The following is a 21782-nucleotide window of genomic DNA, read 5'->3' as shown; positions in this document are numbered from 1 at the left end:
AACAAAAGCTCCCTTTTTATTAAAGTGTTACGATTTTACATTATGTTGCGACAACTCTTTATCCATCCAAAAGTGAGAAAGGACAGCCTGTAAAGATCCGGAGTCGCAAAAAATATCAAGATCTAAAGTGCATAAGCCGAAATAGCTCAGTTGGGAGAGCGTTAGACTGAAGATCTAAAGGTCCCTTGTTCGATCCCTGGTTTCGGCAGGTACTACTTTTCTTATAACTATGAATCGTGTCACAGAATAATCTAAATTCTTTGGGATTTTGGGGTGTCTCAAAGCTTCCCTTCTCCCCGGATGTTTAGTCTCTGGATTCCCCAGGGCTGAATGTCGGGTTCCGCTGAGCACATTTCCTCTCCTTGCTTGCTGTAAGTTTTAATGTTCAAAGTACTATTTTAATCTACAATTTCTGATTGTAACAAAAGCTCCCTTTTTATTAAAGTGTTACGATTTTACATTATGTTGCGACAACTCTTTATCCATCCAAAAGTGAGAAAGGACAGCCTGTAAAGATCCGGAGTCACAAAAAATATCAAGATCTAAAGTGCATAAGCCGAAATAGCTCAGTTGGGAGAGCGTTAGACTGAAGATCTAAAGATCCCTGGTTTCGGCAGGTACTACTTTTCTTATAACTATGAATCGTGTCACAGAATAATCTAAATTCTTTGGGATTTTGGGGTGTCTCAAAGCTTCCCTTCTCCCCGGATGTTTAGTCTCTGGATTCCCCAGGGCTGAATGTCGGGTTCCGCTGAGCACATTTCCTCTCCTTGCTTGCTGTAAGTTTTAATGGTCAAAGTACTATTTTAATCTACAATTTCTGATTGTAACAAAAGCTCCCTTTTTATTAAAGTGTTACGATTTTACATTATGTTGCGACAACTCTTTATCCATCCAAAAGTGAGAAAGGACAGCCTGTAAAGATCCGGAGTCGCAAAAAATATCAAGATCTTAAAGTGCATAAGCCGAAATAGCTCAGTTGGGAGAGCGTTAGACTGAAGATCTAAAGGTCCCTGGTTCGATCCCGGTTTTCGGCAGGTACTACTTTTCTTATAACTATGAATCGTGTCACAGAATAATCTAAATTCTTTGGGATTTTGGGGTGTCTCAAAGCTTCCCTTCTCCCCGGATGTTTAGTCTCTGGAATCCCCAGGGCTGAATGTCGGGTTCCGCTGAGCACATTTCCTCTCCTTGCTTGCTGTAAGTTTTAATGGTCAAAGTACTATTTTAATCTACAATTTCTGATTGTAACAAAAGCTCCCTTTTTATTAAAGTGTTACGATTTTACATTATGTTGCGACAACTCTTTATCCATCCAAAAGTGAGAAAGGACAGCCTGTAAAGATCCGGAGTCGCAAAAAATATCAAGATCTTAAAGTGCATAAGCCGAAATAGCTCAGTTGGGAGAGCGTTAGACTGAAGATCTAAAGGTCCCTGGTTCGATCCCGGGTTTCGGCAGGTACTACTTTTCTTATAACTATGAATCGTGTCACAGAATAATCTAAATTCTTTGGGATTTTGGGGTGTCTCAAAGCTTCCCTTCTCCCCGGATGTTTAGTCTCTGGAATCCCCAGGGCTGAATGTCGGGTTCCGCTGAGCACATTTCCTCTCCTTGCTTGCTGTAAGTTTTAATGGTCAAAGTACTATTTTAATCTACAATTTCTGATTGTAACAAAAGCTCCCTTTTTATTAAAGTGTTACGATTTTACATTATGTTGCGACAACTCTTTATCCATCCAAAAGTGAGAAAGGACAGCCTGTAAAGATCCGGAGTCGCAAAAAATATCAAGATCTAAAGTGCATAAGCCGAAATAGCTCAGTTGGGAGAGCGTTAGACTGAAGATCTAAAGGTCCCTGGTTCGATCCCGGGTTTCGGCAGGTACTACTTTTCTTATAACTATGAATCGTGTCACAGAATAATCTAAATTCTTTGGGATTTTGGGGTGTCTCAAAGCTTCCCTTCTCCCCGGATGTTTAGTCTCTGGATTCCCCAGGGCTGAATGTCGGGTTCCGCTGAGCACATTTCCTCTCCTTGCTTGCTGTAAGTTTTAATGGTCAAAGTACTATTTTAATCTACAATTTCTGATTGTAACAAAAGCTCCCTTTTTATTAAAGTGTTACGATTTTACATTATGTTGCGACAACTCTTTATCCATCCAAAAGTGAGAAAGGACAGCCTGTAAAGATCCGGAGTCACAAAAAATATCAAGATCTAAAGTGCATAAGCCGAAATAGCTCAGTTGGGAGAGCGTTAGACTGAAGATCTAAAGGTCCCTGGTTCGATCCCTGGTTTCGGCAGGTACTACTTTTCTTATAACTATGAATCGTGTCACAGAATAATCTAAATTCTTTGGGATTTTGGGGTGTCTCAAAGCTTCCCTTCTCCCCGGATGTTTAGTCTCTGGATTCCCCAGGGCTGAATGTCGGGTTCCGCTGAGCACATTTCCTCTCCTTGCTTGCTGTAAGTTTTAATGGTCAAAGTACTATTTTAATCTACAATTTCTGATTGTAACAAAAGCTCCCTTTTTATTAAAGTGTTACGATTTTACATTATGTTGCGACAACTCTTTATCCATCCAAAAGTGAGAAAGGACAGCCTGTAAAGATCCGGAGTCGCAAAAAATATCAAGATCTTAAAGTGCATAAGCCGAAATAGCTCAGTTGGGAGAGCGTTAGACTGAAGATCTAAAGGTCCCTGGTTCGATCCCGGTTTTCGGCAGGTACTACTTTTCTTATAACTATGAATCGTGTCACAGAATAATCTAAATTCTTTGGGATTTTGGGGTGTCTCAAAGCTTCCCTTCTCCCCGGATGTTTAGTCTCTGGAATCCCCAGGGCTGAATGTCGGGTTCCGCTGAGCACATTTCCTCTCCTTGCTTGCTGTAAGTTTTAATGGTCAAAGTACTATTTTAATCTACAATTTCTGATTGTAACAAAAGCTCCCTTTTTATTAAAGTGTTACGATTTTACATTATGTTGCGACAACTCTTTATCCATCCAAAAGTGAGAAAGGACAGCCTGTAAAGATCCGGAGTCGCAAAAAATATCAAGATCTTAAAGTGCATAAGCCGAAATAGCTCAGTTGGGAGAGCGTTAGACTGAAGATCTAAAGGTCCCTGGTTCGATCCCGGTTTTCGGCAGGTACTACTTTTCTTATAACTATGAATCGTGTCACAGAATAATCTAAATTCTTTGGGATTTTGGGGTGTCTCAAAGCTTCCCTTCTCCCCGGATGTTTAGTCTCTGGAATCCCCAGGGCTGAATGTCGGGTTCCGCTGAGCACATTTCCTCTCCTTGCTTGCTGTAAGTTTTAATGGTCAAAGTACTATTTTAATCTACAATTTCTGATTGTAACAAAAGCTCCCTTTTTATTAAAGTGTTACGATTTTACATTATGTTGCGACAACTCTTTATCCATCCAAAAGTGAGAAAGGACAGCCTGTAAAGATCCGGAGTCGCAAAAAATATCAAGATCTAAAGTGCATAAGCCGAAATAGCTCAGTTGGGAGAGCGTTAGACTGAAGATCTAAAGGTCCCTGGTTCGATCCCGGGTTTCGGCAGGTACTACTTTTCTTATAACTATGAATCGTGTCACAGAATAATCTAAATTCTTTGGGATTTTGGGGTGTCTCAAAGCTTCCCTTCTCCCCGGATGTTTAGTCTCTGGAATCCCCAGGGCTGAATGTCGGGTTCCGCTGAGCACATTTCCTCTCCTTGCTTGCTGTAAGTTTTAATGGTCAAAGTACTATTTTAATCTACAATTTCTGATTGTAACAAAAGCTCCCTTTTTATTAAAGTGTTACGATTTTACATTATGTTGCGACAACTCTTTATCCATCCAAAAGTGAGAAAGGACAGCCTGTAAAGATCCGGAGTCGCAAAAAATATCAAGATCTAAAGTGCATAAGCCGAAATAGCTCAGTTGGGAGAGCGTTAGACTGAAGATCTAAAGGTCCCTGGTTCGATCCCGGGTTTCGGCAGGTACTACTTTTCTTATAACTATGAATCGTGTCACAGAATAATCTAAATTCTTTGGGATTTTGGGGTGTCTCAAAGCTTCCCTTCTCCCCGGATGTTTAGTCTCTGGATTCCCCAGGGCTGAATGTCGGGTTCCGCTGAGCACATTTCCTCTCCTTGCTTGCTGTAAGTTTTAATGGTCAAAGTACTATTTTAATCTACAATTTCTGATTGTAACAAAAGCTCCCTTTTTATTAAAGTGTTACGATTTTACATTATGTTGCGACAACTCTTTATCCATCCAAAAGTGAGAAAGGACAGCCTGTAAAGATCCGGAGTCGCAAAAAATATCAAGATCTAAAGTGCATAAGCCGAAATAGCTCAGTTGGGAGAGCGTTAGACTGAAGATCTAAAGGTCCCTGGTTCGATCCCGGGTTTCGGCAGGTACTACTTTTCTTATAACTATGAATCGTGTCACAGAATAATCTAAATTCTTTGGGATTTTGGGGTGTCTCAAAGCTTCCCTTCTCCCCGGATGTTTAGTCTCTGGATTCCCCAGGGCTGAATGTCGGGTTCCGCTGAGCACATTTCCTCTCCTTGCTTGCTGTAAGTTTTAATGGTCAAAGTACTATTTTAATCTACAATTTCTGATTGTAACAAAAGCTCCCTTTTTATTAAAGTGTTACGATTTTACATTATGTTGCGACAACTCTTTATCCATCCAAAAGTGAGAAAGGACAGCCTGTAAAGATCCGGAGTCACAAAAAATATCAAGATCTAAAGTGCATAAGCCGAAATAGCTCAGTTGGGAGAGCGTTAGACTGAAGATCTAAAGGTCCCTGGTTCGATCCCTGGTTTCGGCAGGTACTACTTTTCTTATAACTATGAATCGTGTCACAGAATAATCTTAATTCTTTGGGATTTTGGGGTGTCTCAAAGCTTCCCTTCTCCCCGGATGTTTAGTCTCTGGATTCCCCAGGGCTGAATGTCGGGTTCCGCTGAGCACATTTCCTCTCCTTGCTTGCTGTAAGTTTTAATGGTCAAAGTACTATTTTAATCTACAATTTCTGATTGTAACAAAAGCTCCCTTTTTATTAAAGTGTTACGATTTTACATTATGTTGCGACAACTCTTTATCCATCCAAAAGTGAGAAAGGACAGCCTGTAAAGATCCAGAGTCGCAAAAAATATCAAGATCTTAAAGTGCATAAGCCGAAATAGCTCAGTTGGGAGAGCGTTAGACTGAAGATCTAAAGGTCCCTGGTTCGATCCTGGGTTTCGGCAGGTACTACTTTTCTAATAACTATGAATCGTGTCCCAGAATAATCTAAATTCTTTGGGATTTTGGGGTGTCTCAAAGCTTCCCTTCTCCCCGGATGTTTAGTCACTGGATTCCCCAGGGCTGAATGTCGGGTTCCGCTGAGCACATTTCCTCTCCTTGCTTGCTGTAAGTTTTAATGGTCAAAGTACTATTTTAATCTACAATTTCTGATTGTAACAAAAGCTCCCTTTTTATTAAAGTGTTAAGATTTTACATTATGTTGCGACAACTCTTTATCCATCCAAAAGTGAGAAAGGACAGCCTGTAAAGATCCGGAGTCGCAAAAAATATCAAGATCTAAAGTGCATAAGCCGAAATAGCTCAGTTGGGAGAGCGTGAGACTGAAGATCTAAAGGTCCCTGGTTCGATCCCGGGTTTCGGCAGGTACTACTTTTCTTATAACTATGAATCGTGTCACAGAATAATCTAAATTCTTTGGGATTTTGGGGTGTCTCAAAGCTTCCCTTCTCCCCGGATGTTTAGTCTCTGGATTCCCCAGGGCTGAATGTCGGGTTCCGCTGAGCACATTTCCTCTCCTTGCTTGCTGTAAGTTTTAATGGTCAAAGTACTATTTTAATCTACAATTTCTGATTGTAACAAAAGCTCCCTTTTTATTAAAGTGTTACGATTTTACATTATGTTGCGACAACTCTTTATCCATCCAAAAGTGAGAAAGGACAGCCTGTAAAGATCCGGAGTCGCAAAAAATATCAAGATCTAAAGTGCATAAGCCGAAATAGCTCAGTTGGGAGAGCGTTAGACTGAAGATCTAAAGATCCCTGGTTTCGGCAGGTACTACTTTTCTTATAACTATGAATCGTGTCACAGAATAATCTAAATTCTTTGGGATTTTGGGGTGTCTCAAAGCTTCCCTTCTCCCCGGATGTTTAGTCTCTGGATTCCCCAGGGCTGAATGTCGGGTTCCGCTGAGCACATTTCCTCTCCTTGCTTGCTGTAAGTTTTAATGGTCAAAGTACTATTTTAATCTACAATTTCTGATTGTAACAAAAGCTCCCTTTTTATTAAAGTGTTACGATTTTACATTATGTTGCGACAACTCTTTATCCATCCAAAAGTGAGAAAGGACAGCCTGTAAAGATCCGGAGTCACAAAAAATATCAAGATCTAAAGTGCATAAGCCGAAATAGCTCAGTTGGGAGAGCGTTAGACTGAAGATCTAAAGGTCCCTGGTTCGATCCCTGGTTTCGGCAGGTACTACTTTTCTTATAACTATGAATCGTGTCACAGAATAATCTTAATTCTTTGGGATTTTGGGGTGTCTCAAAGCTTCCCTTCTCCCCGGATGTTTAGTCTCTGGATTCCCCAGGGCTGAATGTCGGGTTCCGCTGAGCACATTTCCTCTCCTTGCTTGCTGTAAGTTTTAATGGTCAAAGTACTATTTTAATCTACAATTTCTGATTGTAACAAAAGCTCCCTTTTTATTAAAGTGTTACGATTTTACATTATGTTGCGACAACTCTTTATCCATCCAAAAGTGAGAAAGGACAGCCTGTAAAGATCCAGAGTCGCAAAAAATATCAAGATCTTAAAGTGCATAAGCCGAAATAGCTCAGTTGGGAGAGCGTTAGACTGAAGATCTAAAGGTCCCTGGTTCGATCCTGGGTTTCGGCAGGTACTACTTTTCTAATAACTATGAATCGTGTCCCAGAATAATCTAAATTCTTTGGGATTTTGGGGTGTCTCAAAGCTTCCCTTCTCCCCGGATGTTTAGTCACTGGATTCCCCAGGGCTGAATGTCGGGTTCCGCTGAGCACATTTCCTCTCCTTGCTTGCTGTAAGTTTTAATGGTCAAAGTACTATTTTAATCTACAATTTCTGATTGTAACAAAAGCTCCCTTTTTATTAAAGTGTTAAGATTTTACATTATGTTGCGACAACTCTTTATCCATCCAAAAGTGAGAAAGGACAGCCTGTAAAGATCCGGAGTCGCAAAAAATATCAAGATCTAAAGTGCATAAGCCGAAATAGCTCAGTTGGGAGAGCGTGAGACTGAAGATCTAAAGGTCCCTGGTTCGATCCCGGGTTTCGGCAGGTACTACTTTTCTTATAACTATGAATCGTGTCACAGAATAATCTAAATTCTTTGGGATTTTGGGGTGTCTCAAAGCTTCCCTTCTCCCCGGATGTTTAGTCTCTGGATTCCCCAGGGCTGAATGTCGGGTTCCGCTGAGCACATTTCCTCTCCTTGCTTGCTGTAAGTTTTAATGGTCAAAGTACTATTTTAATCTACAATTTCTGATTGTAACAAAAGCTCCCTTTTTATTAAAGTGTTACGATTTTACATTATGTTGCGACAACTCTTTATCCATCCAAAAGTGAGAAAGGACAGCCTGTAAAGATCCGGAGTCGCAAAAAATATCAAGATCTAAAGTGCATAAGCCGAAATAGCTCAGTTGGGAGAGCGTTAGACTGAAGATCTAAAGATCCCTGGTTTCGGCAGGTACTACTTTTCTTATAACTATGAATCGTGTCACAGAATAATCTAAATTCTTTGGGATTTTGGGGTGTCTCAAAGCTTCCCTTCTCCCCGGATGTTTAGTCTCTGGATTCCCCAGGGCTGAATGTCGGGTTCCGCTGAGCACATTTCCTCTCCTTGCTTGCTGTAAGTTTTAATGGTCAAAGTACTATTTTAATCTACAATTTCTGATTGTAACAAAAGCTCCCTTTTTATTAAAGTGTTACGATTTTACATTATGTTGCGACAACTCTTTATCCATCCAAAAGTGAGAAAGGACAGCCTGTAAAGATCCGGAGTCACAAAAAATATCAAGATCTAAAGTGCATAAGCCGAAATAGCTCAGTTGGGAGAGCGTTAGACTGAAGATCTAAAGGTCCCTGGTTCGATCCCTGGTTTCGGCAGGTACTACTTTTCTTATAACTATGAATCGTGTCACAGAATAATCTTAATTCTTTGGGATTTTGGGGTGTCTCAAAGCTTCCCTTCTCCCCGGATGTTTAGTCTCTGGATTCCCCAGGGCTGAATGTCGGGTTCCGCTGAGCACATTTCCTCTCCTTGCTTGCTGTAAGTTTTAATGGTCAAAGTACTATTTTAATCTACAATTTCTGATTGTAACAAAAGCTCCCTTTTTATTAAAGTGTTACGATTTTACATTATGTTGCGACAACTCTTTATCCATCCAAAAGTGAGAAAGGACAGCCTGTAAAGATCCAGAGTCGCAAAAAATATCAAGATCTTAAAGTGCATAAGCCGAAATAGCTCAGTTGGGAGAGCGTTAGACTGAAGATCTAAAGGTCCCTGGTTCGATCCTGGGTTTCGGCAGGTACTACTTTTCTAATAACTATGAATCGTGTCCCAGAATAATCTAAATTCTTTGGGATTTTGGGGTGTCTCAAAGCTTCCCTTCTCCCCGGATGTTTAGTCACTGGATTCCCCAGGGCTGAATGTCGGGTTCCGCTGAGCACATTTCCTCTCCTTGCTTGCTGTAAGTTTTAATGGTCAAAGTACTATTTTAATCTACAATTTCTGATTGTAACAAAAGCTCCCTTTTTATTAAAGTGTTAAGATTTTACATTATGTTGCGACAACTCTTTATCCATCCAAAAGTGAGAAAGGACAGCCTGTAAAGATCCGGAGTCGCAAAAAATATCAAGATCTAAAGTGCATAAGCCGAAATAGCTCAGTTGGGAGAGCGTGAGACTGAAGATCTAAAGGTCCCTGGTTCGATCCCGGGTTTCGGCAGGTACTACTTTTCTTATAACTATGAATCGTGTCACAGAATAATCTAAATTCTTTGGGATTTTGGGGTGTCTCAAAGCTTCCCTTCTCCCCGGATGTTTAGTCTCTGGATTCCCCAGGGCTGAATGTCGGGTTCCGCTGAGCACATTTCCTCTCCTTGCTTGCTGTAAGTTTTAATGGTCAAAGTACTATTTTAATCTACAATTTCTGATTGTAACAAAAGCTCCCTTTTTATTAAAGTGTTACGATTTTACATTATGTTGCGACAACTCTTTATCCATCCAAAAGTGAGAAAGGACAGCCTGTAAAGATCCGGAGTCGCAAAAAATATCAAGATCTAAAGTGCATAAGCCGAAATAGCTCAGTTGGGAGAGCGTTAGACTGAAGATCTAAAGGTCCCTTGTTCGATCCCTGGTTTCGGCAGGTACTACTTTTCTTATAACTATGAATCGTATCACAGAATAATCTAAATTCTTTGGGATTTTGGGGTGTCTCAAAGCTTCCCTTCTCCCCGGATGTTTAGTCTCTGGATTCCCCAGGGCTGAATGTCGGGTTCCGCTGAGCACATTTCCTCTCCTTGCTTGCTGTAAGTTTTAATGGTCAAAGTACTATTTTAATCTACAATTTCTGATTGTAACAAAAGCTCCCTTTTTATTAAAGTGTTACGATTTTACATTATGTTGCGACAACTCTTTATCCATCCAAAAGTGAGAAAGGACAGCCTGTAAAGATCCGGAGTCGCAAAAAATATCAAGATCTAAAGTGCATAAGCCGAAATAGCTCAGTTGGGAGAGCGTTAGACTGAAGATCTAAAGGTCCCTGGTTCGATCCCGGGTTTCGGCAGGTACTACTTTTCTTATAACTATGAATCGTGTCACAGAATAATCTAAATTCTTTGGGATTTTGGGGTGTCTCAAAGCTTCCCTTCTCCCCGGATGTTTAGTCTCTGGAATCCCCAGGGCTGAATGTCGGGTTCCGCTGAGCACATTTCCTCTCCTTGCTTGCTGTAAGTTTTAATGGTCAAAGTACTATTTTAATCTACAATTTCTGATTGTAACAAAAGCTCCCTTTTTATTAAAGTGTTACGATTTTACATTATGTTGCGACAACTCTTTATCCATCCAAAAGTGAGAAAGGACAGCCTGTAAAGATCCGGAGTCGCAAAAAATATCAAGATCTAAAGTGCATAAGCCGAAATAGCTCAGTTGGGAGAGCGTTAGACTGAAGATCTAAAGGTCCCTGGTTCGATCCCGGGTTTCGGCAGGTACTACTTTTCTTATAACTATGAATCGTGTCACAGAATAATCTAAATTCTTTGGGATTTTGGGGTGTCTCAAAGCTTCCCTTCTCCCCGGATGTTTAGTCTCTGGAATCCCCAGGGCTGAATGTCGGGTTCCGCTGAGCACATTTCCTCTCCTTGCTTGCTGTAAGTTTTAATGGTCAAAGTACTATTTTAATCTACAATTTCTGATTGTAACAAAAGCTCCCTTTTTATTAAAGTGTTACGATTTTACATTATGTTGCGACAACTCTTTATCCATCCAAAAGTGAGAAAGGACAGCCTGTAAAGATCCGGAGTCGCAAAAAATATCAAGATCTAAAGTGCATAAGCCGAAATAGCTCAGTTGGGAGAGCGTTAGACTGAAGATCTAAAGGTCCCTGGTTCGATCCCGGGTTTCGGCAGGTACTACTTTTCTTATAACTATGAATCGTGTCACAGAATAATCTAAATTCTTTGGGATTTTGGGGTGTCTCAAAGCTTCCCTTCTCCCCGGATGTTTAGTCTCTGGATTCCCCAGGGCTGAATGTCGGGTTCCGCTGAGCACATTTCCTCTCCTTGCTTGCTGTAAGTTTTAATGTTCAAAGTACTATTTTAATCTACAATTTCTGATTGTAACAAAAGCTCCCTTTTTATTAAAGTGTTACGATTTTACATTATGTTGCGACAACTCTTTATCCATCCAAAAGTGAGAAAGGACAGCCTGTAAAGATCCGGAGTCACAAAAAATATCAAGATCTAAAGTGCATAAGCCGAAATAGCTCAGTTGGGAGAGCGTTAGACTGAAGATCTAAAGATCCCTGGTTTCGGCAGGTACTACTTTTCTTATAACTATGAATCGTGTCACAGAATAATCTAAATTCTTTGGGATTTTGGGGTGTCTCAAAGCTTCCCTTCTCCCCGGATGTTTAGTCTCTGGATTCCCCAGGGCTGAATGTCGGGTTCCGCTGAGCACATTTCCTCTCCTTGCTTGCTGTAAGTTTTAATGGTCAAAGTACTATTTTAATCTACAATTTCTGATTGTAACAAAAGCTCCCTTTTTATTAAAGTGTTACGATTTTACATTATGTTGCGACAACTCTTTATCCATCCAAAAGTGAGAAAGGACAGCCTGTAAAGATCCGGAGTCGCAAAAAATATCAAGATCTTAAAGTGCATAAGCCGAAATAGCTCAGTTGGGAGAGCGTTAGACTGAAGATCTAAAGGTCCCTGGTTCGATCCCGGTTTTCGGCAGGTACTACTTTTCTTATAACTATGAATCGTGTCACAGAATAATCTAAATTCTTTGGGATTTTGGGGTGTCTCAAAGCTTCCCTTCTCCCCGGATGTTTAGTCTCTGGAATCCCCAGGGCTGAATGTCGGGTTCCGCTGAGCACATTTCCTCTCCTTGCTTGCTGTAAGTTTTAATGGTCAAAGTACTATTTTAATCTACAATTTCTGATTGTAACAAAAGCTCCCTTTTTATTAAAGTGTTACGATTTTACATTATGTTGCGACAACTCTTTATCCATCCAAAAGTGAGAAAGGACAGCCTGTAAAGATCCGGAGTCGCAAAAAATATCAAGATCTTAAAGTGCATAAGCCGAAATAGCTCAGTTGGGAGAGCGTTAGACTGAAGATCTAAAGGTCCCGGGTTTCGGCAGGTACTACTTTTCTTATAACTATGAATCGTGTCACAGAATAATCTAAATTCTTTGGGATTTTGGGGTGTCTCAAAGCTTCCCTTCTCCCCGGATGTTTAGTCTCTGGAATCCCCAGGGCTGAATGTCGGGTTCCGCTGAGCACATTTCCTCTCCTTGCTTGCTGTAAGTTTTAATGGTCAAAGTACTATTTTAATCTACAATTTCTGATTGTAACAAAAGCTCCCTTTTTATTAAAGTGTTACGATTTTACATTATGTTGCGACAACTCTTTATCCATCCAAAAGTGAGAAAGGACAGCCTGTAAAGATCCGGAGTCGCAAAAAATATCAAGATCTAAAGTGCATAAGCCGAAATAGCTCAGTTGGGAGAGCGTTAGACTGAAGATCTAAAGGTCCCTGGTTCGATCCCGGGTTTCGGCAGGTACTACTTTTCTTATAACTATGAATCGTGTCACAGAATAATCTAAATTCTTTGGGATTTTGGGGTGTCTCAAAGCTTCCCTTCTCCCCGGATGTTTAGTCTCTGGATTCCCCAGGGCTGAATGTCGGGTTCCGCTGAGCACATTTCCTCTCCTTGCTTGCTGTAAGTTTTAATGGTCAAAGTACTATTTTAATCTACAATTTCTGATTGTAACAAAAGCTCCCTTTTTATTAAAGTGTTACGATTTTACATTATGTTGCGACAACTCTTTATCCATCCAAAAGTGAGAAAGGACAGCCTGTAAAGATCCGGAATCACAAAAAATATCAAGATCTAAAGTGCATAAGCCGAAATAGCTCAGTTGGGAGAGCGTTAGACTGAAGATCTAAAGGTCCCTGGTTCGATCCCTGGTTTCGGCAGGTACTACTTTTCTTATAACTATGAATCGTGTCACAGAATAATCTAAATTCTTTGGGATTTTGGGGTGTCTCAAAGCTTCCCTTCTCCCCGGATGTTTAGTCTCTGGATTCCCCAGGGCTGAATGTCGGGTTCCGCTGAGCACATTTCCTCTCCTTGCTTGCTGTAAGTTTTAATGGTCAAAGTACTATTTTAATCTACAATTTCTGATTGTAACAAAAGCTCCCTTTTTATTAAAGTGTTACGATTTTACATTATGTTGCGACAACTCTTTATCCATCCAAAAGTGAGAAAGGACAGCCTGTAAAGATCCGGAGTCGCAAAAAATATCAAGATCTTAAAGTGCATAAGCCGAAATAGCTCAGTTGGGAGAGCGTTAGACTGAAGATCTAAAGGTCCCTGGTTCGATCCCGGTTTTCGGCAGGTACTACTTTTCTTATAACTATGAATCGTGTCACAGAATAATCTAAATTCTTTGGGATTTTGGGGTGTCTCAAAGCTTCCCTTCTCCCCGGATGTTTAGTCTCTGGAATCCCCAGGGCTGAATGTCGGGTTCCGCTGAGCACATTTCCTCTCCTTGCTTGCTGTAAGTTTTAATGGTCAAAGTACTATTTTAATCTACAATTTCTGATTGTAACAAAAGCTCCCTTTTTATTAAAGTGTTACGATTTTACATTATGTTGCGACAACTCTTTATCCATCCAAAAGTGAGAAAGCCTGTAAAGATCCGGAGTCGCAAAAAATATCAAGATCTAAAGTGCATAAGCCGAAATAGCTCAGTTGGGAGAGCGTTAGACTGAAGATCTAAAGGTCCCTGGTTCGATCCCGGGTTTCGGCAGGTACTACTTTTCTTATAACTATGAATCGTGTCACAGAATAATCTAAATTCTTTGGGATTTTGGGGTGTCTCAAAGCTTCCCTTCTCCCCGGATGTTTAGTCTCTGGAATCCCCAGGGCTGAATGTCGGGTTCCGCTGAGCACATTTCCTCTCCTTGCTTGCTGTAAGTTTTAATGGTCAAAGTACTATTTTAATCTACAATTTCTGATTGTAACAAAAGCTCCCTTTTTATTAAAGTGTTACGATTTTACATTATGTTGCGACAACTCTTTATCCATCCAAAAGTGAGAAAGGACAGCCTGTAAAGATCCGGAGTCGCAAAAAATATCAAGATCTAAAGTGCATAAGCCGAAATAGCTCAGTTGGGAGAGCGTTAGACTGAAGATCTAAAGGTCCCTGGTTCGATCCCGGGTTTCGGCAGGTACTACTTTTCTTATAACTATGAATCGTGTCACAGAATAATCTAAATTCTTTGGGATTTTGGGGTGTCTCAAAGCTTCCCTTCTCCCCGGATGTTTAGTCTCTGGATTCCCCAGGGCTGAATGTCGGGTTCCGCTGAGCACATTTCCTCTCCTTGCTTGCTGTAAGTTTTAATGGTCAAAGTACTATTTTAATCTACAATTTCTGATTGTAACAAAAGCTCCCTTTTTATTAAAGTGTTACGATTTTACATTATGTTGCGACAACTCTTTATCCATCCAAAAGTGAGAAAGGACAGCCTGTAAAGATCCGGAGTCGCAAAAAATATCAAGATCTAAAGTGCATAAGCCGAAATAGCTCAGTTGGGAGAGCGTTAGACTGAAGATCTAAAAGTCCCTGGTTCGATCCCGGGTTTCGGCAGGTACTACTTTTCTTATAACTATGAATCGTGTCACAGAATAATCTAAATTCTTTGGGATTTTGGGGTGTCTCAAAGCTTCCCTTCTCCCCGGATGTTTAGTCTCTGGATTCCCCAGGGCTGAATGTCGGGTTCCGCTGAGCACATTTCCTCTCCTTGCTTGCTGTAAGTTTTAATGGTCAAAGTACTATTTTAATCTACAATTTCTGATTGTAACAAAAGCTCCCTTTTTATTAAAGTGTTACGATTTTACATTATGTTGCGACAACTCTTTATCCATCCAAAAGTGAGAAAGGACAGCCTGTAAAGATCCGGAGTCGCAAAAAATATCAAGATCTTAAAGTGCATAAGCTGAAATAGCTCAGTTGGGAGAGCGTTAGACTGAAGATCTAAAGGTCCCTGGTTCGATCCCGGGTTTCGGCAGGTACTACTTTTCTTATAACTATGAATCGTGTCACAGAATAATCTAAATTCTTTGGGATTTTGGGGTGTCTCAAAGCTTCCCTTCTCCCCGGATGTTTAGTCTCTGGAATCCCCAGGGCTGAATGTCGGGTTCCGCTGAGCACATTTCCTCTCCTTGCTTGCTGTAAGTTTTAATGGTCAAAGTACTATTTTAATCTACAATTTCTGATTGTAACAAAAGCTCCCTTTTTATTAAAGTGTTACGATTTTACATTATGTTGCGACAACTCTTTATCCATCCAAAAGTGAGAAAGGACAGCCTGTAAAGATCCGGAGTCGCAAAAAATATCAAGATCTAAAGTGCATAAGCTGAAATAGCTCAGTTGGGAGAGCGTTAGACTGAAGATCTAAAGGTCCCTGGTTCGATCCCGGGTTTCGGCAGGTACTACTTTTCTTATAACTATGAATCGTGACACAGAATAATCTAAATTCTTTGGGATTTTGGGGTGTCTCAAAGCTTCCCTTCTCCCCGGATGTTTAGTCTCTGGATTCCCCAGGGCTGAATGTCGGGTTCCGCTGAGCACATTTCCTCTCCTTGCTTGCTGTAAGTTTTAATGGTCAAAGTACTATTTTAATCTACAATTTCTGATTGTAACAAAAGCTCCCTTTTTATTAAAGTGTTACGATTTTACATTATGTTGCGACAACTCTTTATCCATCCAAAAGTGAGAAAGGACAGCCTGTAAAGATCCGGAGTCGCAAAAAATATCAAGATCTAAAGTGCATAAGCCGAAATAGCTCAGTTGGGAGAGCGTTAGACTGAAGATCTAAAAGTCCCTGGTTCGATCCCGGGTTTCGGCAGGTACTACTTTTCTTATAACTATGAATCGTGTCACAGAATAATCTAAATTCTTTGGGATTTTGGGGTGTCTCAAAGCTTCCCTTCTCCCCGGATGTTTAGTCTCTGGATTCCCCAGGGCTGAATGTCGGGTTCCGCTGAGCACATTTCCTCTCCTTGCTTGCTGTAAGTTTTAATGGTCAAAGTACTATTTTAATCTACAATTTCTGATTGTAACAAAAGCTCCCTTTTTATTAAAGTGTTACGATTTTACATTATGTTGCGACAACTCTTTATCCATCCAAAAGTGAGAAAGGACAGCCTGTAAAGATCCGGAGTCGCAAAAAATATCAAGATCTTAAAGTGCATAAGCCGAAATAGCTCAGTTGGGAGAGCGTTAGACTGAAGATCTAAAGGTCCCTGGTTCGATCCCGGGTTTCGGCAGGTACTACTTTTCTTATAACTATGAATCGTGTCACAGAATAATCTAAATTCTTTGGGATTTTGGGGTGTCTCAAAGCTTCCCTTCTCCCCGGATGTTTAGTCTCTGGATTCCCCAGGGCTGAATGTCGGGTTCCGCTGAGCACATTTCCTCTCCTTGCTTGCTGTAAGTTTTAATGGTCAAAGTACTATTTTAATCTACAATTTCTGATTGTAACAAAAGCTCCCTTTTTATTAAAGTGTTACGATTTTACATTATGTTGCGGCAACTCTTTATCCATCCAAAAGTGAGAAAGGACAGCCTGTAAAGATCCGGAGTCGCAAAAAATATCAAGATCTAAAGTGCATAAGCTGAAATAGCTCAGTTGGGAGAGCGTTAGACTGAAGATCTAAAGGTCCCTGGTTCGATCCCGGGTTTCGGCAGGTACTACTTTTCTTATAACTATGAATCGTGTCACAGAATAATCTAAATTCTTTGGGATTTTGGGGTGTCTCAAAGCTTCCCTTCTCCCCGGATGTTTAGTCTCTGGATTCCCCAGGGCTGAATGTCGGGTTCCGCTGAGCACATTTCCTCTCCTTGCTTGCTGTAAGTTTTAATGGTCAAAGTACTATTTTAATCTACAATTTCTGATTGTAACAAAAGCTCCCTTTTTATTAAAGTGTTACGATTTTACATTATGTTGCGACAACTCTTTATCCATCCAAAAGTGAGAAAGGACAGCCTGTAAAGATCCGGAGTCGCAAAAAATATCAAGATCTAAAGTGCATAAGCCGAAATAGCTCAGTTGGGAGAGCGTTAGACTGAAGATCTAAAAGTCCCTGGTTCGATCCCGGGTTTCGGCAGGTACTACTTTTCTTATAACTATGAATCGTGTCACAGAATAATCTAAATTCTTTGGGATTTTGGGGTGTCTCAAAGCTTCCCTTCTCCCCGGATGTTTAGTCTCTGGATTCCCCAGGGCTGAATGTCGGGTTCCGCTGAGCACATTTCCTCTCCTTGCTTGCTGTAAGTTTTAATGGTCAAAGTACTATTTTAATCTACAATTTCTGATTGTAACAAAAGCTCCCTTTTTATTAAAGTGTTACGATTTTACATTATGTTGCGACAACTCTTTATCCATCCAAAAGTGAGAAAGGACAGCCTGTAAAGATCCGGAGTCGCAAAAAATATCAAGATCTTAAAGTGCATAAGCCGAAATAGCTCAGTTGGGAGAGCGTTAGACTGAAGATCTAAAGGTCCCTGGTTCGATCCCGGGTTTCGGCAGGTACTACTTTTCTTATAACTATGAATCGTGTCACAGAATAATCTAAATTCTTTGGGATTTTGGGGTGTCTCAAAGCTTCCCTTCTCCCCGGATGTTTAGTCTCTGGATTCCCCAGGGCTGAATGTCGGGTTCCGCTGAGCACATTTCCTCTCCTTGCTTGCTGTAAGTTTTAATGGTCAAAGTACTATTTTAATCTACAATTTCTGATTGTAACAAAAGCTCCCTTTTTATTAAAGTGTTACGATTTTACATTATGTTGCGGCAACTCTTTATCCATCCAAAAGTGAGAAAGGACAGCCTGTAAAGATCCGGAGTCGCAAAAAATATCAAGATCTAAAGTGCATAAGCCGAAATAGCTCAGTTGGGAGAGCGTTAGACTGAAGATCTAAAGGTCCCTGGTTCGATCCCGGGTTTCGGCAGGTACTACTTTTCTTATAACTATGAATCGTGTCACAGAATAATCTAAATTCTTTGGGATTTTGGGGTGTCTCAAAGCTTCCCTTCTCCCCGGATGTTTAGTCTCTGGATTCCCCAGGGCTGAATGTCGGGTTCCGCTGAGCACATTTCCTCTCCTTGCTTGCTGTAAGTTTTAATGGTCAAAGTACTATTTTAATCTACAATTTCTGATTGTAACAAAAGCTCCCTTTTTATTAAAGTGTTACGATTTTACATTATGTTGCGACAACTCTTTATCCATCCAAAAGTGAGAAAGGACAGCCTGTAAAGATCCGGAGTCGCAAAAAATATCAAGATCTTAAAGTGCATAAGCCGAAATAGCTCAGTTGGGAGAGCGTTAGACTGAAGATCTAAAGGTCCCTGGTTCGATCCCGGGTTTCGGCAGGTACTACTTTTCTTATAACTATGAATCGTGTCACAGAATAATCTAAATTCTTTGGGATTTTGGGGTGTCTCAAAGCTTCCCTTCTCCCCGGATGTTTAGTCTCTGGATTCCCCAGGGCTGAATGTCGGGTTCCGCTGAGCACATTTCCTCTCCTTGCTTGCTGTAAGTTTTAATGGTCAAAGTACTATTTTAATCTACAATTTCTGATTGTAACAAAAGCTCCCTTTTTATTAAAGTGTTACGATTTTACATTATGTTGCGGCAACTCTTTATCCATCCAAAAGTGAGAAAGGACAGCCTGTAAAGATCCGGAGTCGCAAAAAATATCAAGATCTAAAGTGCATAAGCCGAAATAGCTCAGTTGGGAGAGCGTTAGACTGAAGATCTAAAGGTCCCTGGTTCGATCCCGGGTTTCGGCAGGTACTACTTTTCTTATAACTATGAATCGTGTCACAGAATAATCTAAATTCTTTGGGATTTTGGGGTGTCTCAAAGCTTCCCTTCTCCCCGGATGTTTAGTCTCTGGATTCCCCAGGGCTGAATGTCGGGTTCCGCTGAGCACATTTCCTCTCCTTGCTTGCTGTAAGTTTTAATGGTCAAAGTACTATTTTAATCTACAATTTCTGATTGTAACAAAAGCTCCCTTTTTATTAAAGTGTTACGATTTTACATTATGTTGCGACAACTCTTTATCCATCCAAAAGTGAGAAAGGACAGCCTGTAAAGATCCGGAGTCGCAAAAAATATCAAGATCTTAAAGTGCATAAGCCGAAATAGCTCAGTTGGGAGAGCGTTAGACTGAAGATCTAAAGGTCCCTGGTTCGATCCCGGGTTTCGGCAGGTACTACTTTTCTAATAACTATGAATCGTGTCCCAGAATAATCTAAATTCTTTGGGATTTTGGGGTGTCTCAAAGCTTCCCTTCTCCCCGGATGTTTAGTCACTGGATTCCCCAGGGCTGAATGTCGGGTTCCGCTGAGCACATTTCCTCTCCTTGCTTGCTGTAAGTTTTAATGGTCAAAGTACTATTTTAATCTACAATTTCTGATTGTAACAAAAGCTCCCTTTTTATTAAAGTGTTACGATTTTACATTATGTTGCGGCAACTCTTTATCCATCCAAAAGTGAGAAAGGACAGCCTGTAAAGATCCGGAGTCGCAAAAAATATCAAGATCTAAAGTGCATAAGCCGAAATAGCTCAGTTGGGAGAGCGTTAGACTGAAGATCTAAAGGTCCCTGGTTCGATCCCGGGTTTCGGCAGGTACTACTTTTCTTATAACTATGAATCGTGTCCCAGAATAATCTAAATTCTTTGGGATTTTGGGGTGTCTCAAAGCTTCCCTTCTCCCCGGATGTTTAGTCACTGGATTCCCCAGGGCTGAATGTCGGGTTCCGCTGAGCACATTTCCTCTCCTTGCTTGCTGTAAGTTTTAATGGTCAAAGTACTATTTTAATCTACAATTTCTGATTGTAACAAAAGCTCCCTTTTTATTAAAGTGTTAAGATTTTACATTATGTTGCGACAACTCTTTATCCATCCAAAAGTGAGAAAGGACAGCCTGTAAAGATCCGGAGTCGCAAAAAATATCAAGATCTTAAAGTGCATAAGCCGAAATAGCTCAGTTGGGAGAGCGTTAGACTGAAGATCTACAGGTCCCTGGTTCGATCCTGGGTTTCGGCAGGTACTACTTTTCTAATAACTATGAATCGTGTCCCAGAATAATCTAAATTCTTTGGGATTTTGGGGTGTCTCAAAGCTTCCCTTCTCCCCGGATGTTTAGTCTCTGGATTCCCCAGGGCTGAATGTCGGGTTCCGCTGAGCACATTTCCTCTCCTTGCTTGCTGTAAGTTTTAATGGTCAAAGTACTATTTTAATCTACAATTTCTGATTGTAACAAAAGCTCCCTTTTTATTAAAGTGTTACGATTTTACATTATGTTGCGACAACTCTTTATCCATACAAAAGTGAGAAAGGACAGCCTGTAAAGATCCGGAGTCGCAAAAAATATCAAGATCTTAAAGTGCATAAGCCGAAATAGCTCAGTTGGGAGAGCGTTAGACTGAAGATCTAAAGGTCCCTGGTTCGATCCCGGTTTTCGGCAGGTACTACTTTTCTTATAACTATGAATCGTGTCACAGAATAATCTAAATTCTTTGGGATTTTGGGGTGTCTCAAAGCTTCCCTTCTCCCCGGATGTTTAGTCTCTGGAATCCCCAGGGCTGAATGTCGGGTTCCGCTGAGCACATTTCCTCTCCTTGCTTGCTGTAAGTTTTAATGGTCAAAGTACTATTTTAATCTACAATTTCTGATTGTAACAAAAGCTCCCTTTTTATTAAAGTGTTACGATTTTACATTATGTTGCGACAACTCTTTATCCATCCAAAAGTGAGAAAGGACAGCCTGTAAAGATCCGGAGTCGCAAAAAATATCAAGATCTTAAAGTGCATAAGCCGAAATAGCTCAGTTGGGAGAGCGTTAGACTGAAGATCTAAAGGTCCCTGGTTCGATCCCGGGTTTCGGCAGGTACTACTTTTCTAATAACTATGAATCGTGTCCCAGAATAATCTAAATTCTTTGGGATTTTGGGGTGTCTCAAAGCTTCCCTTCTCCCCGGATGTTTAGTCACTGGATTCCCCAGGGCTGAATGTCGGGTTCCGCTGAGCACATTTCCTCTCCTTGCTTGCTGTAAGTTTTAATGGTCAAAGTACTATTTTAATCTACAATTTCTGATTGTAACAAAAGCTCCCTTTTTATTAAAGTGTTACGATTTTACATTATGTTGCGGCAACTCTTTATCCATCCAAAAGTGAGAAAGGACAGCCTGTAAAGATCCGGAGTCGCAAAAAATATCAAGATCTAAAGTGCATAAGCCGAAATAGCTCAGTTGGGAGAGCGTTAGACTGAAGATCTAAAGGTCCCTGGTTCGATCCCGGGTTTCGGCAGGTACTACTTTTCTTATAACTATGAATCGTGTCCCAGAATAATCTAAATTCTTTGGGATTTTGGGGTGTCTCAAAGCTTCCCTTCTCCCCGGATGTTTAGTCACTGGATTCCCCAGGGCTGAATGTCGGGTTCCGCTGAGCACATTTCCTCTCCTTGCTTGCTGTAAGTTTTAATGGTCAAAGTACTATTTTAATCTACAATTTCTGATTGTAACAAAAGCTCCCTTTTTATTAAAGTGTTAAGATTTTACATTATGTTGCGACAACTCTTTATCCATCCAAAAGTGAGAAAGGACAGCCTGTAAAGATCCGGAGTCGCAAAAAATATCAAGATCTTAAAGTGCATAAGCCGAAATAGCTCAGTTGGGAGAGCGTTAGACTGAAGATCTACAGGTCCCTGGTTCGATCCTGGGTTTCGGCAGGTACTACTTTTCTAATAACTATGAATCGTGTCCCAGAATAATCTAAATTCTTTGGGATTTTGGGGTGTCTCAAAGCTTCCCTTCTCCCCGGATGTTTAGTCTCTGGATTCCCCAGGGCTGAATGTCGGGTTCCGCTGAGCACATTTCCTCTCCTTGCTTGCTGTAAGTTTTAATGGTCAAAGTACTATTTTAATCTACA

General features: G+C 40.7%; 47 non-coding genes across 47 annotated transcripts; all 47 read left to right on the top strand.

Annotated features, from left to right (window-relative positions):
• Window positions 1-135: 135 nt before the first annotated feature.
• Window positions 136-208, top strand: TRNAF-GAA (transfer RNA phenylalanine (anticodon GAA)). Its single transcript has one exon. It is a non-coding gene; the product is annotated as a tRNA-Phe (tRNA).
• Window positions 209-964: 756 nt separating this feature from the next.
• Window positions 965-1037, top strand: TRNAF-GAA (transfer RNA phenylalanine (anticodon GAA)). Its single transcript has one exon. It is a non-coding gene; the product is annotated as a tRNA-Phe (tRNA).
• A 348-nt stretch (window positions 1038-1385) lies between these two features.
• Window positions 1386-1458, top strand: TRNAF-GAA (transfer RNA phenylalanine (anticodon GAA)). The gene has a single exon. It is a non-coding gene; the product is annotated as a tRNA-Phe (tRNA).
• A 347-nt stretch (window positions 1459-1805) lies between these two features.
• TRNAF-GAA (transfer RNA phenylalanine (anticodon GAA)) lies at window positions 1806-1878 on the top strand. Its single transcript has one exon. It is a non-coding gene; the product is annotated as a tRNA-Phe (tRNA).
• Window positions 1879-2225: 347 nt separating this feature from the next.
• TRNAF-GAA (transfer RNA phenylalanine (anticodon GAA)) lies at window positions 2226-2298 on the top strand. Its single transcript has one exon. It is a non-coding gene; the product is annotated as a tRNA-Phe (tRNA).
• A 348-nt stretch (window positions 2299-2646) lies between these two features.
• On the top strand, window positions 2647-2719 carry TRNAF-GAA (transfer RNA phenylalanine (anticodon GAA)). Its single transcript has one exon. It is a non-coding gene; the product is annotated as a tRNA-Phe (tRNA).
• A 348-nt stretch (window positions 2720-3067) lies between these two features.
• TRNAF-GAA (transfer RNA phenylalanine (anticodon GAA)) lies at window positions 3068-3140 on the top strand. The gene has a single exon. It is a non-coding gene; the product is annotated as a tRNA-Phe (tRNA).
• A 347-nt stretch (window positions 3141-3487) lies between these two features.
• TRNAF-GAA (transfer RNA phenylalanine (anticodon GAA)) lies at window positions 3488-3560 on the top strand. The gene has a single exon. It is a non-coding gene; the product is annotated as a tRNA-Phe (tRNA).
• Window positions 3561-3907: 347 nt separating this feature from the next.
• On the top strand, window positions 3908-3980 carry TRNAF-GAA (transfer RNA phenylalanine (anticodon GAA)). Its single transcript has one exon. It is a non-coding gene; the product is annotated as a tRNA-Phe (tRNA).
• A 347-nt stretch (window positions 3981-4327) lies between these two features.
• On the top strand, window positions 4328-4400 carry TRNAF-GAA (transfer RNA phenylalanine (anticodon GAA)). Its single transcript has one exon. It is a non-coding gene; the product is annotated as a tRNA-Phe (tRNA).
• A 347-nt stretch (window positions 4401-4747) lies between these two features.
• On the top strand, window positions 4748-4820 carry TRNAF-GAA (transfer RNA phenylalanine (anticodon GAA)). The gene has a single exon. It is a non-coding gene; the product is annotated as a tRNA-Phe (tRNA).
• A 348-nt stretch (window positions 4821-5168) lies between these two features.
• On the top strand, window positions 5169-5241 carry TRNAF-GAA (transfer RNA phenylalanine (anticodon GAA)). The gene has a single exon. It is a non-coding gene; the product is annotated as a tRNA-Phe (tRNA).
• Window positions 5242-5588: 347 nt separating this feature from the next.
• On the top strand, window positions 5589-5661 carry TRNAF-GAA (transfer RNA phenylalanine (anticodon GAA)). Its single transcript has one exon. It is a non-coding gene; the product is annotated as a tRNA-Phe (tRNA).
• A 755-nt stretch (window positions 5662-6416) lies between these two features.
• TRNAF-GAA (transfer RNA phenylalanine (anticodon GAA)) lies at window positions 6417-6489 on the top strand. The gene has a single exon. It is a non-coding gene; the product is annotated as a tRNA-Phe (tRNA).
• A 348-nt stretch (window positions 6490-6837) lies between these two features.
• Window positions 6838-6910, top strand: TRNAF-GAA (transfer RNA phenylalanine (anticodon GAA)). Its single transcript has one exon. It is a non-coding gene; the product is annotated as a tRNA-Phe (tRNA).
• Window positions 6911-7257: 347 nt separating this feature from the next.
• Window positions 7258-7330, top strand: TRNAF-GAA (transfer RNA phenylalanine (anticodon GAA)). Its single transcript has one exon. It is a non-coding gene; the product is annotated as a tRNA-Phe (tRNA).
• A 755-nt stretch (window positions 7331-8085) lies between these two features.
• TRNAF-GAA (transfer RNA phenylalanine (anticodon GAA)) lies at window positions 8086-8158 on the top strand. Its single transcript has one exon. It is a non-coding gene; the product is annotated as a tRNA-Phe (tRNA).
• A 348-nt stretch (window positions 8159-8506) lies between these two features.
• On the top strand, window positions 8507-8579 carry TRNAF-GAA (transfer RNA phenylalanine (anticodon GAA)). The gene has a single exon. It is a non-coding gene; the product is annotated as a tRNA-Phe (tRNA).
• A 347-nt stretch (window positions 8580-8926) lies between these two features.
• TRNAF-GAA (transfer RNA phenylalanine (anticodon GAA)) lies at window positions 8927-8999 on the top strand. Its single transcript has one exon. It is a non-coding gene; the product is annotated as a tRNA-Phe (tRNA).
• Window positions 9000-9346: 347 nt separating this feature from the next.
• On the top strand, window positions 9347-9419 carry TRNAF-GAA (transfer RNA phenylalanine (anticodon GAA)). The gene has a single exon. It is a non-coding gene; the product is annotated as a tRNA-Phe (tRNA).
• A 347-nt stretch (window positions 9420-9766) lies between these two features.
• TRNAF-GAA (transfer RNA phenylalanine (anticodon GAA)) lies at window positions 9767-9839 on the top strand. Its single transcript has one exon. It is a non-coding gene; the product is annotated as a tRNA-Phe (tRNA).
• Window positions 9840-10186: 347 nt separating this feature from the next.
• Window positions 10187-10259, top strand: TRNAF-GAA (transfer RNA phenylalanine (anticodon GAA)). Its single transcript has one exon. It is a non-coding gene; the product is annotated as a tRNA-Phe (tRNA).
• Window positions 10260-10606: 347 nt separating this feature from the next.
• TRNAF-GAA (transfer RNA phenylalanine (anticodon GAA)) lies at window positions 10607-10679 on the top strand. The gene has a single exon. It is a non-coding gene; the product is annotated as a tRNA-Phe (tRNA).
• A 756-nt stretch (window positions 10680-11435) lies between these two features.
• TRNAF-GAA (transfer RNA phenylalanine (anticodon GAA)) lies at window positions 11436-11508 on the top strand. The gene has a single exon. It is a non-coding gene; the product is annotated as a tRNA-Phe (tRNA).
• A 756-nt stretch (window positions 11509-12264) lies between these two features.
• TRNAF-GAA (transfer RNA phenylalanine (anticodon GAA)) lies at window positions 12265-12337 on the top strand. Its single transcript has one exon. It is a non-coding gene; the product is annotated as a tRNA-Phe (tRNA).
• Window positions 12338-12684: 347 nt separating this feature from the next.
• TRNAF-GAA (transfer RNA phenylalanine (anticodon GAA)) lies at window positions 12685-12757 on the top strand. The gene has a single exon. It is a non-coding gene; the product is annotated as a tRNA-Phe (tRNA).
• A 348-nt stretch (window positions 12758-13105) lies between these two features.
• Window positions 13106-13178, top strand: TRNAF-GAA (transfer RNA phenylalanine (anticodon GAA)). Its single transcript has one exon. It is a non-coding gene; the product is annotated as a tRNA-Phe (tRNA).
• A 342-nt stretch (window positions 13179-13520) lies between these two features.
• TRNAF-GAA (transfer RNA phenylalanine (anticodon GAA)) lies at window positions 13521-13593 on the top strand. The gene has a single exon. It is a non-coding gene; the product is annotated as a tRNA-Phe (tRNA).
• Window positions 13594-13940: 347 nt separating this feature from the next.
• On the top strand, window positions 13941-14013 carry TRNAF-GAA (transfer RNA phenylalanine (anticodon GAA)). The gene has a single exon. It is a non-coding gene; the product is annotated as a tRNA-Phe (tRNA).
• A 347-nt stretch (window positions 14014-14360) lies between these two features.
• TRNAF-GAA (transfer RNA phenylalanine (anticodon GAA)) lies at window positions 14361-14433 on the top strand. Its single transcript has one exon. It is a non-coding gene; the product is annotated as a tRNA-Phe (tRNA).
• A 348-nt stretch (window positions 14434-14781) lies between these two features.
• TRNAF-GAA (transfer RNA phenylalanine (anticodon GAA)) lies at window positions 14782-14854 on the top strand. Its single transcript has one exon. It is a non-coding gene; the product is annotated as a tRNA-Phe (tRNA).
• A 347-nt stretch (window positions 14855-15201) lies between these two features.
• Window positions 15202-15274, top strand: TRNAF-GAA (transfer RNA phenylalanine (anticodon GAA)). Its single transcript has one exon. It is a non-coding gene; the product is annotated as a tRNA-Phe (tRNA).
• Window positions 15275-15621: 347 nt separating this feature from the next.
• On the top strand, window positions 15622-15694 carry TRNAF-GAA (transfer RNA phenylalanine (anticodon GAA)). The gene has a single exon. It is a non-coding gene; the product is annotated as a tRNA-Phe (tRNA).
• Window positions 15695-16042: 348 nt separating this feature from the next.
• TRNAF-GAA (transfer RNA phenylalanine (anticodon GAA)) lies at window positions 16043-16115 on the top strand. The gene has a single exon. It is a non-coding gene; the product is annotated as a tRNA-Phe (tRNA).
• A 347-nt stretch (window positions 16116-16462) lies between these two features.
• On the top strand, window positions 16463-16535 carry TRNAF-GAA (transfer RNA phenylalanine (anticodon GAA)). Its single transcript has one exon. It is a non-coding gene; the product is annotated as a tRNA-Phe (tRNA).
• A 347-nt stretch (window positions 16536-16882) lies between these two features.
• Window positions 16883-16955, top strand: TRNAF-GAA (transfer RNA phenylalanine (anticodon GAA)). The gene has a single exon. It is a non-coding gene; the product is annotated as a tRNA-Phe (tRNA).
• Window positions 16956-17303: 348 nt separating this feature from the next.
• On the top strand, window positions 17304-17376 carry TRNAF-GAA (transfer RNA phenylalanine (anticodon GAA)). The gene has a single exon. It is a non-coding gene; the product is annotated as a tRNA-Phe (tRNA).
• A 347-nt stretch (window positions 17377-17723) lies between these two features.
• TRNAF-GAA (transfer RNA phenylalanine (anticodon GAA)) lies at window positions 17724-17796 on the top strand. The gene has a single exon. It is a non-coding gene; the product is annotated as a tRNA-Phe (tRNA).
• Window positions 17797-18144: 348 nt separating this feature from the next.
• Window positions 18145-18217, top strand: TRNAF-GAA (transfer RNA phenylalanine (anticodon GAA)). Its single transcript has one exon. It is a non-coding gene; the product is annotated as a tRNA-Phe (tRNA).
• Window positions 18218-18564: 347 nt separating this feature from the next.
• On the top strand, window positions 18565-18637 carry TRNAF-GAA (transfer RNA phenylalanine (anticodon GAA)). The gene has a single exon. It is a non-coding gene; the product is annotated as a tRNA-Phe (tRNA).
• Window positions 18638-18985: 348 nt separating this feature from the next.
• TRNAF-GAA (transfer RNA phenylalanine (anticodon GAA)) lies at window positions 18986-19058 on the top strand. The gene has a single exon. It is a non-coding gene; the product is annotated as a tRNA-Phe (tRNA).
• Window positions 19059-19405: 347 nt separating this feature from the next.
• TRNAF-GAA (transfer RNA phenylalanine (anticodon GAA)) lies at window positions 19406-19478 on the top strand. The gene has a single exon. It is a non-coding gene; the product is annotated as a tRNA-Phe (tRNA).
• Window positions 19479-19826: 348 nt separating this feature from the next.
• On the top strand, window positions 19827-19899 carry TRNAF-GAA (transfer RNA phenylalanine (anticodon GAA)). Its single transcript has one exon. It is a non-coding gene; the product is annotated as a tRNA-Phe (tRNA).
• Window positions 19900-20247: 348 nt separating this feature from the next.
• TRNAF-GAA (transfer RNA phenylalanine (anticodon GAA)) lies at window positions 20248-20320 on the top strand. Its single transcript has one exon. It is a non-coding gene; the product is annotated as a tRNA-Phe (tRNA).
• A 348-nt stretch (window positions 20321-20668) lies between these two features.
• Window positions 20669-20741, top strand: TRNAF-GAA (transfer RNA phenylalanine (anticodon GAA)). The gene has a single exon. It is a non-coding gene; the product is annotated as a tRNA-Phe (tRNA).
• Window positions 20742-21088: 347 nt separating this feature from the next.
• On the top strand, window positions 21089-21161 carry TRNAF-GAA (transfer RNA phenylalanine (anticodon GAA)). The gene has a single exon. It is a non-coding gene; the product is annotated as a tRNA-Phe (tRNA).
• Window positions 21162-21509: 348 nt separating this feature from the next.
• On the top strand, window positions 21510-21582 carry TRNAF-GAA (transfer RNA phenylalanine (anticodon GAA)). Its single transcript has one exon. It is a non-coding gene; the product is annotated as a tRNA-Phe (tRNA).
• The last annotated feature ends 200 nt before the right edge of the window (window positions 21583-21782 follow it).

This window comes from Rhinoderma darwinii, unplaced genomic scaffold (genome assembly GCF_050947455.1).
Source record: "Rhinoderma darwinii isolate aRhiDar2 unplaced genomic scaffold, aRhiDar2.hap1 Scaffold_443, whole genome shotgun sequence".
Taxonomy (NCBI): domain Eukaryota; kingdom Metazoa; phylum Chordata; class Amphibia; order Anura; family Rhinodermatidae; genus Rhinoderma; species Rhinoderma darwinii.
This window is presented reverse-complemented; position numbering and strand designations above follow the sequence as displayed.